This window comes from Geotrypetes seraphini, chromosome 4, assembly GCF_902459505.1.
Source record: "Geotrypetes seraphini chromosome 4, aGeoSer1.1, whole genome shotgun sequence".
Lineage (NCBI taxonomy): Eukaryota > Metazoa > Chordata > Amphibia > Gymnophiona > Dermophiidae > Geotrypetes > Geotrypetes seraphini.
The window spans coordinates 43,133,071-43,151,032 of NC_047087.1; the positions used below are offsets into that span (position 1 = coordinate 43,133,071).

The 17,962-nt window shown below is 43.9% G+C and overlaps 1 long non-coding RNA gene across 4 annotated transcripts in view; it reads right to left on the minus strand.

The window, feature by feature from the left end:
• Positions 1-17,962, minus strand: part of LOC117359149 — an 83,615-nt gene that overhangs the window by 3,626 nt on the left and 62,027 nt on the right. For 3 of the 4 annotated variants that reach the window (XR_004539169.1, XR_004539168.1, XR_004539170.1), the window contains one exon: positions 1,996-4,673. This is a non-coding gene — a long non-coding RNA (uncharacterized LOC117359149). Of the gene's footprint in view, positions 1-1,995; positions 4,674-17,962 lie in introns of those variants that run through there. The other variant, XR_004539171.1, reaches the window with a different exon arrangement.

A 17,962-nucleotide genomic window follows, 5' to 3' on the forward strand; every position in this document is an offset into this window, starting at 1 on the left:
ATTACATAACATAAAACCTTATTTATAGTCCGCTGAGCCTTACAGTTCACAGTGGCTTACAAAAGAGTCAAGCTGTACAAAAACAGCAAAAACATAAATCTAACACCATTAAGTACAGCACTACATCAATATACAATTACTGATTCCCCAGAAATTTAATAAATAAAATAGTTTCTAACATAGAAACATGATGGCAGATAAAGGACAGATGGTCCGTCCAGTCTGCCCATCCACATCAACTAGAGGAAGAAACACAGACTCCCATTGAACTATTTGATGAGAGAGCAAACAAATCAAACATTTCTTGTGTATACTACCTTTCACTGAGGAGAAGTGGTGAGGGCAGGATTTGGGTAGGACGTGGGCTGACCTAGACTTAGGGCTAGATTCACTAATCGTGTACCGATCGGTTTGTGAGCCCATTGCGACCTGATTTCCCTCCAACCCGATTCACTAGCCTCTCCTCCGATCCGATCACGATCCGTGCATGCAAATGAGGGGAATCGGCATGCAAAGTAGGAAGTACGTGATTCACTAAACTTACTGACTGGCTGGCCAATAAAAAAGCTAACGACTGGTGAGGACCCAGCCATTCATGGTGGAAAATGTGAGCCCTCCCCCCCAAAAAAGCTAAAACCCTGCTCTACTGTCATTTAGGTGCCACCTCCAGCCATAAAGGCTACTGGGGTTGTAGACAGGTGGTTATAGTGGGTTTTGGGGAGGCTCAATATTACTTATATGGGAGTTCTGGTGAGATGTTTAGGTGGCACCCTTTTTGTGAAGTTCACAGCAGTGCCCTGCAAGGTGTCCTACTGCTCTGTAGCCATGTCAAGGTGGCCAGTCCATCACATTGCTGGCCCCTCCCACGTCCAAAAGGTCTTTTTCTGGGCGTTTGGGAGTTGGACGAATATTTGGACGAGAATGTGATATAAAGATAGATGTAGTGGCGGTCTGGATGATCAAATGCCTGGATGATTTTTGAAAAAAAATATACTTTAGATGTATTTTTCGAGGATGGATATTTGTACCCTACTGAGCAGGTGTCCTCCAGCTGCATTGCTACCACTAGGGGGTGGAATATTTTCAGTCGCTAAGGACAGGTATGTTCCCTGGAGTCCTGCAGAACTTGCCTGTCCCTCACAATTGAAAAATGTGACAGTAAAACAGCACCCTCTATTGGTGAGACTGTGGGTGGAGGACTCCTGCTCAGCTTAGAGGGAACAGTGCTAGCACCCTACACCCAAATCATACTTAGACATTTCTTTTGATTATGGCCCTCTCTGTCTCTACCACCTGTTCCGGGAGACTGTTCCACACATCTACCACCCTTTCTGTAAAAAAGCATTTCCTTAGATTACTGCTGAGCCTATCACCACTTCACTTCATCCTATGCCCTGTCATTCCAGAACTTCCTTTCAAATGAAAGAGACTCGACTCATTCGCATTTATGGCATGTAAGTGTTTAAAAATCTCTATCATATGTCCCCTCTCCTGCCTTTCCTCCAAAGTATACATATTGAGATCTTTAAGTCTGTTCCCATACACCTTATGATGAAGACCACACACCATTTTAGTAGTCTTCCTCTGACTCCATCCTTTTTATATCTTTTTGAAGGTGCGGCCTCCAGAATTGCACACAATATTCTAAATGAGGTTTCACTAGAGTCTTATACAGAGACATCCTTTTTCCTACTGGCCCTATCTCTCCCTATGCAACCTAGAATCCTTCTAGCTTTTGCTGTCACCTTTTCAACCTGTTTGTCCACCCAATCCCACAATCACACCCAAGTCCCGCTCTTCCGTCATGCACATAAGTTCTTCACCCCCAAAAACTGTACCTTGCATTTCTTAGCATTAAATTTTAGCTGCCAAAATTCTGAACATTCTTCAAGCTTTACTAGGTCTTTCTTCATGTTATTTATGCCATCCGGGGCAACTACTCTATTGAAGATTTTGGTATCATCCGCAAAGAGGCAAATCTTACCCAACAGCCCTTCAGCAATATCATTTATAATAATGTTAAAAAGAACAGGCCCAAAAAAAGAACTTAGGCATTGTAGGCTCCGTTTATAGAATATGGCCCTTAATGCCCTAGGAGTGAACATCTTTCCAGAAATAAACCAGCTGGTGATCATCTGTAGTTCTGCTGCAGAGGGCCATTGCAGCAGTATTAGGCACTCTGGGCATATGTTCTGCCTTTCACCCCCTCATGCTACTTCTCCTGAATTATTTGCCAGCAGTAGCTCCGGCAGAATGCTCATATTCATTGTGGAAATCTTGAAAACCCAAATGGGTTGCGGCCCACCAGGATCACAGTTGCCCACCCCGAGCCACACACTATTCTACATGTATGTGCCAGTATCTGATGGCATGTATTTTGAGGGTGGGCATTCACATGGGCAGAATTTGAAAGCAGCATAGGTGGGGCACCCAGTTATATGCATACAGCTCGATATTTAACAGGACAGGAATGGCTCCTAGCCAATTAAATAGCATTTAAGAGTGCCTAAAAATAGACATTCGGTCAAGATAACTGGCTATCTTCCATTGAATATCCACAGTTAGCAGCTAGCCACTAAGAAGCTAAATCATATTACATAGCCAGCTAGGCATGGATATTCTGCGCCAAACTGGCTATGTTTAGTGGCCAAAATAGACCACATAAATAGCAAGCCTATCTTTAACAACTAAGCACTTAGGAGCTGATTCTATAAAGCTAGGCACCTCTTAGGTGCCTACCTTAATTGGCTAAATACCCTTAACAGCCTCAATAATTAGTTAAAAAAAATTAATTGGGCAATAAGCACCTATCCGATTCTATAAAAGATAAGTGCCTATCGCAATACACTTAGCAGCGCCCAATGCCTAAGTGGGAGTTTCTATGGGTAGAGCATGAGTTAGGCGCCGCTATGTGCGATTCTCCAAAAACTTGGGTGTCTGAAATGTAGGCCTTTAAAACCCTTGCCTACGTTTCAGGCACCTTAGTTTCTACATAGGCGTCGCTGTAAATGGCACCTAAGCGTGATTGACATGCAACCGGTGCCTTGTGTTTTTTTTAGGCACTGGATAATTTAGGTACCATTTAAAGAATCAGGCCTTTAACCGGTTAGCACCGAATATTGGCTTAACCCGTTAAGTTGCCACAGCCAAAAATGAAGCCGGATTTTTAATGCCAGTTGCCAGAAACCATCCAGCTTTGAATATCTAGGCTTAACACCAATGATGGATAGCAAAAGTGCTGCCCACCACTAGCTGAATATCAGGCCCATAGATTATAAAATTCTATAGTCTACTCATGAATTTTTACAATCTAGGTGCAAGAAAGCTCTATGGCATGTGTTACGCACTCATTCTTATAATACACATACAAATGGCTAGATAAACACTCATGATTGGTGAACCGATGAGGATTTGGCAGTGACTTTTTGAGCTGCTAAAGTGGTACCACTGAGGTTCTTAAATTAGTTTTTACAATGATTTGAGTTTATCTAGCTATTTCTATGCGTATCAATATACTCTATTTTATTTTTGATACTCTTTAAGCCTATTTGGATGTGTATTGCATGCTTATAATATAGATATGTATTTGATTTGTTATGCTAGTATTGCATTCTATTTAAATAGAAGGAGTCTACTTTTCTTTACAGAATAGGCTCCTATTAGGTATGTTTTTGGCACCTAAAAATAGATGGATTGCTATAGAATTTTCCTCTGGATGACTGTAAAAGGGAGAGTCATCTTATATGAGGAGGAATATGTTATGATAATTCAATGGCATTGAATCCTGGATTTCTGCCCAAGTCATCGCAACTATGACAGTTTCTCTGCTTTGACAGGAATAAGCATCACATAAATAAGTGTAGAGAACTAGTATTATAGTATGAGTCTAATGTAGTGACTGCTGGCAACTTTTTGAAAAATCAGAAGATAAAATGTAGAAGGCAAAGGCTCATGTGCAGTTGTTGGGTTGTAGGCCCAGGGAGCGGATGGAAACAGTGTTCCCCAGCGTACACCACTGCAACACTGCAACAACTAGAGATTCCGCTTGGCTGAGGTAGATCACATTGCTACTCTTCCTGATGAAGCCATATAGCGAAACTCAGGTCTGGGTAAAAGGGAGCAAATGGTTTTATACACAATGAAATGAGCACTGGTTTTGTCACATATGGATATACAGTATTCATCCTGATGAGCCGCCAGAGTTTTGCAGTAAAGGATTCATGACTTCAGTTGGAGCATCAAGTGCTCCAATTCAGTGTTATGAAGTTTATACTTGACATTGCTAGTCATAAAGGGTTTTGAAAGGGGACAGTGGATTGGAGTGATGGTCCCTAGTTGAATCTTTTGTGGCTCTTCTGTAGGAGACTTGGGTTCTAAGTACTTTGGCAGCACTGCGCTTTCACATACACAGTACTTTTGAATGCTCTTCTGCATATCCAAACCAGTGGCAGTATTATATTGGACTCCAGAAGGTCTTCTTGACCAAAACACAGAACATGTCAGGTCCACGCCACAATACCTTTATTGTGTATTATCTGGCTTTACTGATTGTTCAGCATTTTGTAACTGTGAAAACTTTTGGATCTATCTATTGGTCTGCATCATTTCCAATAAACATTTGCATCAAGATCATCGACTCCACACTTCTCGTCCTTTGGGTTTCTCCTGTTTTTCTGTGGAACAAATGGTGAATTTTATTGAATTTTTAGCACAGCATTTTGATTCAAAAATTAAAAACCTAAGAAACAACTGTTCGACAAATGACATTAATGATCATCAAATAGCTAACATACAAGGAAATGAAATACCAGCGGACATGATCTGGAGTTCCTTTCAAGATTTAGAATGGAATAATTATATCAAACTAACAAATACTCTAAATCATACTGTGTTCTGGACTCATGTCCCCCAGAAATTATGACAGCAGCTCCATTAGACTTTAAACTATCTTTGCTAAATTACTTAGCCGATAACCTGAAAAATGGAAAATTCCTCACTAATAATGGTCACATAATAATAACCCCAATTCCAAAAAAAAGTAAAGAATCATCAGCAATAGTAACCAACTACAGACCAGTAGCATCTATTCAATTTATTGCAAAAATCATGGAAGGATTGGTACATACCCAATTGATGGAATATCTTGATCAGTTTTCTCTCTTACATGAAACTCAATCTGGTTTTAGACCTTTGTTCTGTACTGAGACAGTATCTTAGATAATCTGCGTTTCTTGTTCAGTAAGGGCCTTAATGCCCTGATCATGCAATTTGATATGAGCTCTGCCTTTGACTTAGTGGACCATGGGAAACTGCTACAATGCTTAGATGTAATTGGTATCAGGGAAAAGGTGTTAGACTGGTTTCGAGGTTTCCTTATGTCCTGTACCTATCAAGTACGTTTCAATTATGATCTCTCCAATACCTGGAGCAATCCATCTGGCATACCGCAGGGGTCACCACTATCCCCATTGCTTTTCAATGTCTATATGTCCTCACTAGGTGCGCAATTGACCCAGCTAGGGATAAAATTATTTAGTTACACAGATGACTTTATGATCATCATACCATTTGCTAACTCTCTCTCGGAAGTTACTCCCAAGGCAACAGAAGTATTAAATTTGATGGAGCAATGGATGACTGAATTCAGACTTGAAACTTAATTCAGAAAAAATAAAATTTTTCATAGCTTCGCCACACCCACTTGACACCAAAACACCACTATGCATCAATAAGCTTAATTATCCTATTCAGTCTACTATGAAGGTATTGGGTGTAACACTAGACCAGAGTCTAACCATGAAAGACCAGGTAGACTCCTTAATCAGAAAGGGTTTTTTCACTCTCTGGAAGCTTCGGTCCATTAGAGCATATTTTGATATGTCAGCATTTAGAATTCTGGTACAATCCCTTGTACTGAGTCAACTTGATTACTGTAATATCACCTATTTGGCAATTTCCCAAAAGAATATGCGCCGATTACAACTCGTGCAAAATGCAGCGGTCAGACTGATTTTCGGACTGAAGAAGTTCAATCATGTGACACCTTACTACCGACAGCTGCATTGGCTGTCGATGGAGGCACGTGTGAAGTTTAAGTTTGGCTGTTTTTGCTTTAAGGTCTAGCCCCTAAATATATAACTGACCTTTTCTCTTTCTCAGCCAACAGACATAAGAGAAGCTCACATTTGAACTTTGTTTCCCCTCCAGTTAGAGGATGTAAACTCAAAAGACACCATCAACACCTTTTCTCACATCAGGCAGCATTATGGGGTAAAGATCTAGAACAATTGCTTATGCCTACTACTTATGGGGAATTTAGGAAACGGCTAAAAACATATCAGTTCCTGACGTATCTAGGCAGCTGACCCACAAAACACTTTCTCCACAATAACTGATCCCTAGAGCTGTTAATCACTAGCTTTTAACTCTGTTAAGTTCACTCATTCTGTACCATCTTTTAATCATTGTAAACCGCATAGAACTTCATAGTCCTGCAGTATATAAACTGTTATTATTATTATTATTTATTAATACAGATTTGTCCTGTTCATGTAGTTTAAATGTTTTCAGAGCCCTGAAGCAGTGATTTGATTGGGAAACAATGGCCACCGTCGGCTACAGCAACATTTGGATATACAGAAAGCACTGAAACTGCAGGGACAGTGAGTGAGGACATATTTTGGCAGGACCCATTGAGATAAGCATTTATTTCTTTTTTATCTGCTTAACTGCTGATCTGCTTACCTGCTTGTAGCAGATACGTTTAAAATCTACTTTTAATTACGACACTTAAAATCTGCATTTTTAACATTTGTTTATAAGGAGGTTTTTTTTATGGCCTATAATAGAGCATTGCAGGGGAACCAGTAAAGCTTACAGCTCTTCCCTTCATACTACGGTGTAGTATCTTCTCTCCGTAGCTCCTGAGGCCTTTTTCCTCCATTTAGAAACACTTTATAGTTGACAAGAAGTTAAAGATGATAAACTTGGTATATAACACCGGAGGTTAGTTGATGTTTGATAGGGTATTTATACTCCAGTTTCTCCATTGAGTTTTTGAATTGGGGGTTGTAGGATGATACATAATCCAGTGGATCTCAACCGAGCCCTCAGGCCATGTACAGCCAGTCCAGTTTTCAGGGTATTCACAATAAATATGCATTGACACATATTTGCATACAATGGAAATGATGCATGCAAAATATTTCATACATATTCATTGCAGATATCCTGAAAACCAGACTGTCTGAGTGTGTCCCATGGACTGGGTTGAGACCCCCCTCAACAAACACACACACACACACACACACACACACACACACTACAAGTAAAGTTAAAAGGCCTGAAAGTAGGAAGAAATATCAAGCATTTAGATTCTGAAAGATCACCTTGAATATTGTTAAATAGATTGAATCTGTGTAGAAATCTGCTTAAGATATACAGTATCTTATAGATTTTTTTCCCTTTTAACAAGTAAGATGTCTTTCATGTAAATATTTACTGTTTATAAAATAAGTACTCTATTATTCTCCACCAATTTAGCAATTCTGAATGTTTGTAAAGGATGAAAGAACCAAAGGCTATTTCGGTTGTGAGCCTACTGGTTTTCAATCATCCTCCTGACACATGTATTTTAGCAAACACTTGTTTCACTTATCATTTCTGAGCATTAAACACAAATCACTTGACTAGTACAAACCACAGTGACAGCTGTTGCTCATTAAAACCAGTCATTTTATAAACTAGTTTTGCTTAGAGTATTTTATGGTCTGAGGAAGCCAAGTTGAAAGAAGGTACTCTCTCTGGGTCTCTGCATATGGGAGTGGTGCACTACTGCACCTGGCAAGTCTCAATTAACTTATTTATTTAAACATTTATTTCATTTAGATTTAAATCAAGCCTTTCCGTCATGGGTCATAGAAAATTGTATTTAGGCATGGAGATTTTTCTTTGCCAAACTTGTACTATAAAAACAATTGCCAATATATATTCAATCTCTAATCATATTAAAAAGTATCCCCCTGAAGCAGCAGTGAAGTGAAACAGGGATTACTGTTGGGATAATTTTGGAGATCATTTGCAGAGCGGGCCTTAGCAATTACAGGTCTCTATGTGGGCCAGTCTGGTGGGGCCCCAGTCTGGTGGGACTTATTGAGTTCCAATGCCTCAAAGACTAGCTGTATACCTCCACATGAGCGCCTCCATTTTTGATCACTTTCAGCCACCTTCGGACGCAAGCACCATCTCTTCCCCAACTTCACTTCAGGCCGTGCGTATTCTTACCTCAAGCTGTGACAGGTTACGGGGCTTATTCTTTTGCTGATGGCTTCAAGTCTCCACGAATGATATCTATATATATAAAATCGGAGGTATGTATGTGTGTATGTGTGTGTGTATGTGTGTATGTGCCGCGATCACGCAAAAACGGCTTGACCGATTTGAACGAAACTTGGTATGCAGATCCCTCACTAACTGGGGTGATATGTTCTGGGGGTCTCGCGGCCCACCTGCACACGTGGGCGGAGCTACAAACAGAAAATCAGATTTCACCCATTCATGTCAATGGAAAAAATGTAAAAAGTTGCCAACGCAAAAACGGCTTGCCCGATTTGAACGAAACTTAGTATGCTGATCCCTCACTACCTGGGGTGATATGTTCTGTGGGTCTCGCGGCCCACCTGCACACGTGGGCGGAGCTACAAACAGAAAATCTGATTTCACCCATTCAAGTCAATGGAAAAAATGTAAAAAGCTGTGGGACCGATTTGAACGAAACTTGGTATGCAGATCCCTCACTACCTGGGGTGATATGTTCTGGGGGTCTCGCGGCCCACCTGCACACGTGGGCGGAGCTACAAACAGAAAATCATATTTCACCCATTCAAGTCAATGCAAAAAACGTAAAAAGCTGTGGGACCGATTTGAACGCAAATTGGTATGCAGATCCCTCACTACCTGGGGTGATATGTTCTGGGGGTCTTGCGGCCTACCTGCACACGTGGGCGGAGCTACAAACAGAAAATCAGATTTCACCCATTCACGTCAATGGAAAAAATGTAAAAAGCTGTGGGACCGATTTGAATGAAACTTGGTATGCAGATCCCTCACTACCTAGGGTGATATGTTCTGGGGGTCTCGCTGCCCACCTGCACACATGGGCGGAGCTACAAACAGAAAATCAGATTTCACCCATTCAAGTCAATGGAAAACATGTAAAAAGCTGTGGGACTGATTTGAACGAAACTTGGTATGCAGATCCCTCACTACCTGGGGTGATATGTTCTGGGGGTCTCGCGGCCCACCTGCACACATGGGCGGAGCTACAAACAGAAAATCAGATTTCACCCATTCAAGTCAATGGTAAAAATGTAAAAAGCTGTGGGACCGATTTGAACGAAACTTGATATGCAGATCCCTCACTACCTGGGGTGATATGTTCTGGGGGTCTCGCAGCCCACCTGCACACGTGGGCGGAGCTACAAACAGAAAATCAGATTTCACCCATTCATGTCAATGGAAAAAATGTAAAAAGCTGTGGGATCTCCAGTTATTTTACTTAGCAACCTTGACCCACCAAAACTTTGCAATGGCACAAGGCTTTGTGTAAAGAGGTTACTGTCCAATGTAATTGAAGCGACTATCTTAACCGGAAAGGGACAAGTAACCGTATTTATCCCGCGGATACCACTTATTCCAACAGATCTTCCTTTTCAGTTTAAGAGATTGCAAATTCCAGTGAGACTTGCATTCTCTATCACAATCAACAAATCACAAGGACAGACTATTACATACTGTGGAGTGGATTTAAGATCCCCCTGTTTTTCCCATGCACAACTCTATGTTGCTTGCTCAAGGGTGGGTTCACCCAAGAATGTATATGTTCTTGCTCCTGGAGGTGAAACTAAAAATGTTGTTTATAATCAAGTTTTGTGTTTGTAATATTTCACATTATTATTTGAATATTGTACTTTTTATAAAGCTGTAAAAAAATAATTTATTTCACCACTATAAAGTATCTTTTTTTGAATCCATTTACAGTGTTATTGCTATAATTAAATACCCGTGCAACGCCGGGGCATCAGCTAGTCTGGAATGAAATAGGAAAAAAGAAGTGGGCAGTGACTTATGGGACACCCTATTTACCGTATTTTCACGCAAATAACACGCACCCGTATAAAACGCGCACACGTGTATAGCGCGCAGAAATCACGATGATAAGCACAAAAACTTTGGTATAACGCGCTCACGATTATACCGCGCATGCTGCCCGACTCTCCGTTCACCCCCCTGACTTCCGTGCACTGCCCCGCCTCTCCGTGCGCTGTCCCGACTCTCCGTTCACCCCCACCTGACTTCCGTGCACTGCCCCGACTTTCCGTGCGCTGTCCCGACTCTCCGTTCACCCCCCCCTGACTTCCGTGCACTGCCCTGAATTTCCGTGCGCTGTCCCGACTCTCCGTTCACCCCCCCCTGACTTCCGTGCACTGCCCCGCCTCTCCGTGCGCTGTCCCGACTCTCCGTTCACCCCCCCTGACTTCCGTGCACTGTCCCCCCTTGAAGGTCTGTCCCCATCCTGAAAGCCTGATGCCCCACCCCCGACGTCCGATACATCCCTCCCCCCGAAGGACCGCCGACTCCCCAACAATATCGGGCCAGGAGGGAGCCCAAATCCTCCTGGCCACGGCGACCCCCTAACCCCACCCCGCACTACATTACGGGCAGGAGGGATCCCAGGCCCTCCTGCCCTCGACGCAAACCCCCCTCCCCCCAACGACCGCCCCCCCCCAAGAACCTCCGACCGCCCCCCCAGCCGACCCGCGACCCCCCCTGGCGACCCCCACGACCCCCCCACCCCCTTTCCCCGTACCTTTGGTAGTTGGGCCAGAAGGGAGCCCAAACCCTCCTGGCCACGGCGACCCCCTAACCCCACCCCGCACTACATTACGGGCAGGAGGGATCCCAGGCCCTCCTGCCCTCGACGCAAACCCCCCTCCCCCCCAACGACCGCCCCCCCCAAGAACCTCCGACCGCTCCCCCAGCCGACCCGCGACCCCCCTGGCGACCCCCACGCCCCCCCCACCCCCCTTCCCCGTACCTTTGGTAGTTGGCCGGACAGACGGGAGCCAAACCCGCCTGTCCGGCAGGCAGCCAACGAAGGATTGAGGCCGGATTGGCCCATCCGTCCTAAAGCTCCGCCTACTGGTGGGGCCTAAGGCGCGTGGGCCAATCAGAATAGGCCCTGGAGCCTTAGGTCCCACCTGGGGGCGCGGCCTGAGGCACATGGTCGGGTTGGGCCCATGTGCCTCAGGCCGCGCCCCCAGGTGGGACCTAAGGCTCCAGGGCCTATTCTGATTGGCCCACGCGCCTTAGGCCCCACCAGTAGGCGGAGCTTTAGGACGGATGGGCCAATCCGGCCTCATTCCTTCGTTGGCTGCCTGCCGGACAGGCGGGTTTGGCTCCCGTCTGTCCGGCCAACTTCCAAAGGTACGGGGAAGGGGGGTGGGGGGGTCGTGGGGGTCGGCCAGGGGGGTCGTGGGTCGGCTGGGGGGGCGGTCGGAGGTTCTTGGGGGGGGGGACGGTCGTTGGGGGGGAGGGGGGTTTGCGTCGAGGGCAGGAGGGCCTGGGATCCCTCCTGCCCGTAATGTAGTGCGGGGTGGGGTTAGGGGGTCGCCGTGGCCAGGAGGGTTTGGGCTCCCTTCTGGCCCGATATTGTCGGGAAGTCGGCGGTCCTTCGGGGTGGGGGTGCGAGTGGTCCTGCCGGGGGGGGGATGTATCGGACGTCGGGGAGTCGGCCGGGCAAGAGGGCTTGGGCTCCCTCTTGCTCCGATCGTGGATGCGGGTGCGGGTGGGAGCGCGTGCGAGTGGTCGTTCGGGGTGGGGGTGCGAGTGGTCCTGCTGGGGGGGTGAATCGGGCGTCGGGCGGGGTGGGAACTATGTTTGAAAACTTTCGTATACCGCGCTCACGCATATAACACACGAGGGGTATGCGCGGTAGGTAAAAACGTGTATAACGCGCGCGTTATATGCGTGAAAATACGGTAAATGTATATATAAACAGAATTTCTTAATTGCCAACTACTATTTCTAAAACTTATTTGTTTGAAAAATTTTTGACTTAATTGTATTTTTTATCTTTTATGATATATTTGAGCGTGATTCTTATTTATTATACTTTTACTTCTACTTATTTGGAACCACCTTTGAGATTAAATAACTAATTCTGATTTTAAATTAATTGTAATCTGTATTTTTTTCTGAGAAACCATTTGATAATTATTGCAATTTGCTTTATGTCCAGCTTTTTCTTATTGTAAACCACCTCAAACTGAAGGTTTGGCGGTATATAAAAATAAATTATTATTATTATTATTTCAATCCTAGTGATTTATAAGCATGGGACACCTTGAATCAAAAAGTCAATAAAATGGTGCTATCTCTTTGAGAGGCATGAAACAAAAGGGTGAAAGGCAGGAGATGTAAGGGTTGGTGAATGGGAAGAGTAAAGAGTGTCAATGTAGGGAAGCATGATTTCCAAGGGAGAAGGAGAGAGAGAGAGAGAGAGAAGGAGAGGGAGGTGGAGATGGAGATGGAAAGGAAGCTTAAATTTTTGGTCAGACAGTTACAAAGCTGACTCAGTTAAGTGATGGAACACTAGGAGTGTGGGGTCCTATCCAGCTCCCCTGTTGCCCTTGCTAAGGGCTAGCCCTGGTTGTTTGGAAAGCTGCCAATGTTTTAGAGATCCATTTTGGACTTTTAATGTCAGATAAGTTTTGTAAATACTCCTGCCAATATTCAGCCAGCAGTGGGCAGTTCTGGATTCTTTTTCTGCTGTTGGGTTTGTTTTTGTGGGGGTTTTTTTGGTCTAATACCAGTGTTAGAAACAGATATTCAATGTGCAGCTTTTAGCATTGAATTTCTTTTTTTCTTTTTTTTTAAGCCAAATATCACATGACTTCTCAAAAGCTTGGACATAGGTTCCCAAGAAAAACCACGGCTGCCGTTACAACTGCCTTGATGAAGCGGTAGATTTTCTACCGTGAAACGTTGGCTGTGTCAGGATGTGAGTGGCGACCCGGAAATGCTGGAAATGCTGAGAAGTTAAAAGACACTGCAGCGAGCACAGCGCTATTGAAGACATTGGCAAAGTGGCTGTGGTCGATAGAGAAGTGGCTGACAGAATTATATTTTGTATTATCTCACCTGTAACCCGTTCTGAGTTCTTTGGGGGAAAACAGGATAGAAAATGAATTAAATAAATAAACTATTGAATATGTTAATTTGCTACTGACGCTAGTGACTAATAAGAAGATTTTAAAAGTATGTAAAAGTGTCTAAAGCATTTTGGAGCTGGAGTGTTTCAAGAAGAAAAAGAAAGGAAAAGAAAAGCAGGGAAAGAAGATAATCTATATATATAAAATCGGAGGTATGTATGTGTGTATGTATGTGTGTGTATGTGCCGCGATCACGCAAAAAACGGCTTGACCGATTTGAACGAAACTTGGTATGCAGATCCCTCACTACCTGGGATGATATGTTCTGGGGGTCTCGCGGCCCACCTGCACACGTGGGCGGAGCTACACACAGAAAATCAGATTTCACCCATTCATGTCAATGGAAAAAATGTAAAGAGCTGCCATTCTCACAGTAATTCAAAAACGGCTTGACCGATTTGAACAAAAATTGGTATGCAGATCCCTCACTACCTGTGGTGATATGTTCTGGGGGTCTCACAGCCCACCTGCACACGTGGGCGGAGCTACAAACAGAAAATCGGATTTCACCCATTCATGTCAATGGAAAAAATGTAAAACGCTGCCATTCTCTCTGTGACCAATTTGGACGAAACTTGGTATGCAGATCCCTCACTACCTGGGGTGATATGTTCTGGGGGTCTCGCGGCCCACCTGCACACGTGGGCGGAGCTACAAACAGAAAATCAGATTTCACCCATTCATGTCAATGGAAAAAATGTAAAAAGCTGCCATTCTCACAGTAATTCAAAACCGGCTTGACCGATTTGAACGAAACTTGGTATGCAGATCCCTCACTACCTGGGTTGATATGTTCTGGGGGTCTCGCGGCCCTCCTGCACACGTGGGCGGAGCTACAAACAGAAAATCAGATTTCACCTATTCATGTCAATGGAAAATATGTAAAAAGCTGCCATTCTCACTGTAATTCAAAAACGGCTTGACCGATTTGGACGAAACTTGGAATGCAGATCCCTCACTACCTGGGGTGATATGTTCTGGGGGTCTCACGGCCCACAACTCTATTTTGCTTGCTCAAGGGTGGGTTCACCCAAGAATTTATATGTTCTTGCTCCAGGAGGTGAAACTAAAATTGTTGTTTATAATCACGTTTTGCGTTAGTTGTATTGTATTCATTTTGTCAAATATTTCACTTTTTAATTTGAATATTGTACTTTTTATTAAGCTGTAATAAAATACTTTCATTCACCTCTATAAAGTATCTTTATTTGAATCCATTTACAGTGTTATTGCTATAATTAAATACCCGTGCAACGCCGGGGCATCAGCTAGTATCAAATAAAATATAGAAAGTGTAGGGGGAGGTTTTTATGCCAATTATTGGAGTGAGAGCAATGAAAATAATTTTTTTTAACCTGAAGAGATATATAGCTCCCTTTTGCTGAGGCTTTTCCTATCCCACCTAAGAGGATGCACCACTGGTCACTTTAGTGGGATTTTTTGATATATTGTATAAATATTTATTTGACCACTATGGCCCTGATTCTCTTTATGGCGCCGATATCGGCAGCTGCCTAAAAAGTGGATGCTGATTGTGAGTCAATCACGCAATAGTGCCATATAGAGAATCACACCTCCAGGAAAGATAGGCACATGAAATGTAGGACATTTCTGGCATCTATCTTTGTTGTGAATCATAGAAACATAGAAACATAGAAGATGACGGCAGAAAAGGGCTACAGCCCATCAAGTCTGCCCACTCTGCTTACCCACCCCCTGTCTATGCCCTAATGGCCCAATTTTGTTATCTTGACTCTCGTAGGGATCCCACATGGGTATCCCATTTATTCTTAAAGTCTGGCACGCTGTCTGCCTCGATCACCTGCACTGGAAGCTTGTTCCAATGATCAACCACTCTCTCTGTGAAGAAATACTTTCTGGTGTCGCCATGAAATTTTCCTCCCCTGAGTTTGAGCGGGTGCCCTCTTGTGGCCAAGGGTCCCTTGAGAAAGAAAATATTATCTTCCACTTCGACACGTCCCGTGAGGTACTTAAATGTTTCGATCATGTCTCCCCTCTCCCTACGTTCCTCGAGAATGTAGAGCTGCAATTTGTTCAGTCTCTCTTCGTACGAGAGACCCTTGAGCCCCGAGATCATCCTGGTGGCCGTCCGCTGAACCGATTCAACCGAATCATGCCTACATAGGCACCTTAGGCTGCCTAATGCTACTTCTGGCATTAGGCGGCCTAAAGCACTTACACAGGTGCGATTCTAACAGCCATTTTGAAAATCTTTGAACCGGCGATGGCTCTAGTAGTGGCAGGAGCAGGAAAGAGTTGGGCTCTTTCCTGCCCCCCAAGAAGACATTAGACTACCAGGTATGATAAGGTAGGGCATGGGGAAGGGGGGAGGGTCAGCATCAGGGTTGCACCACGGGGTAGGGGGGTTGGCGGGAGAGAGGGACAGATGGCAGGGGAGGGGAGAGATGGAGGGATGGATGGCAGGCAGAGCAGGGAGGGAAGGAAGAAGCCACTAGACTACTAGGGACGTTAAAAGGTAAGTGGGTTCTCTGGGTCCCCATTGCTGCAGTATTGCCATGGCAGCAGTTCTCATTCCCGTGGCACTACCGTAGAATGGTCAACTGCTACCATGGTAATACCAAGCAAAATCATCAACTCTTTCCCATTACCATGGGAATTACCACGATAACCATTGCCATGTCACTCTCCAGTCATATTTAGTGATAATTGCCACATACATTACAAATTGAATATATGGGATATTTGCAGTTGATTTTGTAATAATAATAATAATCAGTTTATATACCGCAAAGCCGCAAAGTTCTAAGCAATTTACAACAGTAAAAAAAAAAATAAAAAATAAAAAGTTGAATAGAACTAAAAAAGTTAAAAAGTCAATAATTAGAAATACTAAAATGATTAAAATAGTGTATAATAAAATTTTTACAAATTAGTTGCCTAAATACTTCGAAAACAGATATGTTTTTAGATGTCTCCTAAATTCCCCAGAATTTAGAAGGACCGCATCATTAATCACCTTGACGGGCACGGGTTGATGAGGACCAGTCAGCACGGTTTCAACAAAGTGTCAAACAACGTGTTTGACGAACTTGCTGCACTTCTTTGAGGGAATAAACAGGCAGATAGACAAGGGCGACCCGGTCGATATTGTATATCTGGATTTTCAGAAGGCTTTTGACAAGGTTCCACATGAACGACTACTTCAGAAAATTGCAAGCCATGGAATCGAGGATGAAATACTCACGTGGATTAAAAACTGGCTGAAGCATAGGAAACAGAGAGTAGGAGTAAATGGACAATACTCGGATTGGAAGAGTGTCACCAGTGGGGTGCCGCAGGGCTCGGTGCTTGGACCCGTGCTCTTCAACATCTTTATAAATGATCTGGACATTGGTATGACAAGTGAGGTGATTAAATTTGCAGACGATACGAAGTTATTCAGAGTAGTGAAGACACAGGGGGATTGCGAAAATCTGCAACGTGACATAATCAAGCTCGAAAAATGGCATCGACATGGCAAATGAGATTCAACGTGGATAAGTGTAAAGTGATGCATTTCAGTAAAAAAAATCTCATGCATGAATACAGGATGTTCGGGGCAGTACTTGGAGAGACCTCCCAGGAAAGAGACTTAGGAGTTCTGATTGATAAGTCGATGAAGCTGTCCGCACAATGCGTGGTGGCAGCGAAAAGGGCGAACAGAATGCTAGGAATGATTAAGAAGGGGATCACGAACAGGTTGAAGAAGGTTATCACCTGGAGTACTGCGTCCAGCACTGGTCACCGTACATGAAGAAGGACATGGTACTACTCGAAAGGGTCCAGAGAAGAGCGACTAAAATGGTTAAAGGGCTGGAGAAGTTGCCGTACAGTGAGAGATTGGAGAAACTGGGCCACTTCTCCCTTGAAAAGAGGAGACTGAGAGGGGACATGATCGAAACATTCAAGATACTGAAGGGAATAGACTTAGTAGATAAAGATAGATTGTTCACCCTCTCCAAGGTAGGGAAAACAAGAGGGCATGCCCTAAAGCTGAAAGGGGATAGATTCCGTACAAACGTAAGGAAGTTCTTCTTCACCCAGAGATTGATGGACAACTGGAACGCTCTTCCAGAGTCTGTTATAGGGGAAAACACCCTCCAGGGATTCAAGACAAAGTTAGATAAGTTCCTGCTAAACTGGAATGTACGCAGTGAGGCTGGACTCATTTAGAGCACTGGTCTTTGACCTACGGGCCGCCGCTATTTTGGACTGCTGGGCAAGATGGACCATTGGTCTGACCCAGCTGCGGCAATTCTTATGTTTCTACGTTTCTCTAAACCAGTGGTTCCCAACCCTGTCCTGGAGGACCACCAGGCCAGTCGGGTTTTCAGGATAGCACTAATGAATATGCATGAGAGAGACCTGCATATAATGGAGGGGCCAAGCATTCAAATCTTCTCCATGCATATTCATTTAGGTGCATCTGTAAGCTCTCATGTGTATGCCAAATGAAAAAGGGGTGTATAGAATTGTTGTCTAAGGGCCGGATTCTCTAATAGCGCCAGTAAAATCCGACAGGTGGCTGCAGCGGATGTAAATGTACCGATTCAAAAAGATGAGTCATGTTATGGCGTTCCTTTCCTCTGTTCTTTGTTTTGAATTGTAAGCCATAGAAAACAGTTTTTGCTTTTTGAGGCCGCAGGTTTTGCAGATAGGTGCAACTTTCA